This window comes from Miniopterus natalensis, chromosome 7 (assembly GCF_054644295.1).
Source record: "Miniopterus natalensis isolate mMinNat1 chromosome 7, mMinNat1.hap1, whole genome shotgun sequence".
Taxonomy (NCBI): domain Eukaryota; kingdom Metazoa; phylum Chordata; class Mammalia; order Chiroptera; family Miniopteridae; genus Miniopterus; species Miniopterus natalensis.
Genome location: NC_142087.1, coordinates 73,884,242 through 73,887,230, shown reverse-complemented (window position 1 = coordinate 73,887,230; position 2,989 = coordinate 73,884,242). Strand labels below are relative to the sequence as shown.

The 2,989-nt window shown below is 43.3% G+C and overlaps 1 long non-coding RNA gene across 1 annotated transcript; it reads right to left on the bottom strand.

The window, feature by feature from the left end:
- Positions 1-525: 525 nt before the first annotated feature.
- LOC148092817 (uncharacterized) lies at positions 526-2,010 on the bottom strand. Its single transcript, XR_015714787.1, has 3 exons — positions 1,940-2,010; positions 1,270-1,428; positions 526-689 (listed from the first exon to the last, which is right to left on the bottom strand). It is a non-coding gene; the product is annotated as an uncharacterized LOC148092817 (long non-coding RNA).
- Between the last annotated feature and the right edge of the window lie 979 nt (positions 2,011-2,989).

Genomic DNA, 2,989 nt, shown 5'->3' with positions numbered 1-2,989 from the left:
AGTGGGTAGCGTGGAAAATCTGAAAATTCAGAGCAAAGTTTCTCCCGTGAAATACAACCAGTATCAGTTGATCTGATTTATCATCCCAAGCATTTGCTTGAATGTGCTTTCTATTTTATTACTGACTTACTTTAAAAGAAAGAAAAAGTTAGGCCTCGGGGGAAGGTATCTTGGCGTCAAGAGAAAGGATTCCCGCGCCAGTCGCAGTCAACCCCGCGCACCCTCGCGGGGACTTCCCCGCCTCTCCCTCCGTGTCCAGCGGGCTCCACACAACCCCGCGCACACGGACACCTGAGGCCGCGCCCCAGAAATGCGTATTGGTCCCCATATTCGAGGACATGCGATCGCATCCAGCTACAGGAGAGCTATGAGAAAAATAAACATGTCCTCACGCCGCAACTGAATTAACTGCAGCCCGTGGCATTTGGGGCTGAAACATGTAACAAAAGCCCTGGACTCAGAACTTTCCTCTTGGAAAGAGCTGAAACTTAACTGGTTGTTCTAATTCCATTTTGACATCTGCTGAAGGAAAAGTCTCCTGGGTTGAGGCTGTCATGGCCAGGCTTGTTTCATCAGCTCGATGCCACAGTGCTTGTGCAGAGGAGAGACCCTGCCCCTCTGTCCATGGAAACTCTTGATAGATCTGCACATAGAGATGAGAGGAAAGGAGCAGCCAGAGGCAGAGACGGCTGCGAGGATTTTTAAGATTAGATAGAACTACGAGAGATTCACTCTGCACTCAAGTAGGGTTATAGATACAGACATAGCTTTATATTTATACATTACATATATATTCAACTGGCAAATATCAGAATTTTAAAAATATTTACACACTCTGGAGAAATATGTATTAGAAATATGAGCATAAACTTAATGGGTCCACACAGTCTCATTCGAAGTGTACCTGAAATATATCTTGATAAACATAAAATATCAAGTAAAGGAACTACTGACATTTAATCATTGCATGCAATAAATTTTTACAATTTATTCAGAGTATGTGTTTCCATATTGTAAGGTATTTGTGTGTGAGTGTGTGTTTTTGTCTGGTTTTTTTCCTGCCTGTTTTTTTTTAATGGAAAAGAGAAAGAGAGATTTAAATAAATAGAAAAAAGAGACCAATACAGCAAGACTGTCTTTCTGATATTCTATAATCAACACTAGGACTTGATGTGACCATGGTCGAGTATGATTTGGTAGCACAGAGTGTGATGATTTGGATGATTCTGGCACTTGCACCTTACGGAAACACTTCTGAGGAATACTCACTCGACTCAACTGGAATGCAAATTGAGGTTGCTCTCTGCTAGAAGTTTCCACTGCTTCCAATCTGGTGTGGATGCAGATAGAAGCCATAAACTTGGTTAGGCACTCTGACTCTCCCACACAGGGTCTTAGATAAATGAGGCATTGCAAATTTCTGAAAATCTGCTGCAAAGGCCGGAAAAAAGGCAAAGAGACATAATCACAGTTAAGAAGGAACTCTGAGCTTTCAAATATGATTTTCTTCGATGAAAGGAGAGTCATAGTCCACTGCCTTAAAAACTTGAAGCAGTTTTTTCAAAATATAAACAAAAGAAAGTAAAGATACACAATGAAGAAACACCACCAGGAGGCTCAGAGATAACTTACAGTTTCTTTATAGAAAACTATTAAAAATTATGGGTAATATAAATGTTTATATAGACAAAACTACTAGAATAGGGAAAGAGGAATATTCAGACAATTTCCTGACTGTTGAATCAAGTTTCTATCAAGAGTACTTTTATCTCCCATATTATTTGTTTTAAATGTTCCAAGGGAAAATAGGATACAAACATTTCAAGGTGTTCTAGACTTCACCTTTAAATCAATTAATCACATGCAGAGTTTAAAGGTATATTTTACTATCTGTTCCTGGGCCGAGAGCTAGAAGAATAAATCATGGTTCTGGACTCACGTGTTCAAGACCGTTAGCACCTGCGCCCTTCTGCACACCGGCCTAACCTCAGTTTCCTCTCCTGAACTCCAGATCAACCAGCAAAGAAACCTGAGGAGGAGTCTCAGCCCTTCGTTAGGCCTCGTTTCGTTTGCCGTTCTGGGGCTGCCCAGACAGCTCGGTGGTGATGGCAGCAGTGAAGAAGTCATGTTGGCCACTTCAAGACTTTTTGTTGTTGCCAGACTTTGGGTGAGGCATCTGGTGTTTGGTGCTCTCAGGGCTTCCAGAGGCTCTGTGGGGCTTGACAACTATCCCTGAGGCACTAAAGCACTTCACGCGGAACAGGGATAAGAAAACCCTTTCGGCTGCCATGTGATGGCTGCATCTTTCCGCTTTGGCCTTGTTCCAACACCTGCTGTGTATTCCAAGATCGAAATACTTTGCTGTCACTGCGGATCTGCATGTCAAACAAAGGCCTGTTTTGGGGGGTGACAGAATTATACTATTCGCCTCCTAAAGCCCGGCCCTGACTTCATTACAGCATGTCCACTAGAGCCTAAAATTCTAACTGAGAGGTCACTCTGGTAGCCCTGGAGGCTCATCTTTCTGAGGTTTCTCATTTGGAAATGCTTGTGCCTCGTCCTATAGCAAGGGGGTTGAGAGGATTTCTTCTAGGAGCCTCACAGGTTGTGTGGGATGTCTCGGTGTCGGCAGGCTGCACAATTGTCCCTTTCCCTTTCTTTCGTTGACACTGACATCATTAGGCCCTCGTAGCACCACTGCATGCAGAGTCTTGCAAAGGCAATGCTGTGGTGTTAGTTGTGGGCTGGCATTTTCCCCCGTCTGGGTATCAAAGGGACCTATGAGTAAATTAGAAGCCCCTTCCAATGTCTGTTCTATTTACAAGTGATTCAAAATTTCAAAAACTGTAAGATATATCTTCTCACTGCACAGCCTGCGCCGTGATTGGCCCCATCAGTTTCTGGGGTAAAAAGAAATAACAAGAAAGGGGGGAAAGGGAGGAGCAGCTGTTGCTGCTACAAATGAATGTATGCTATGGAGAGCATAAAA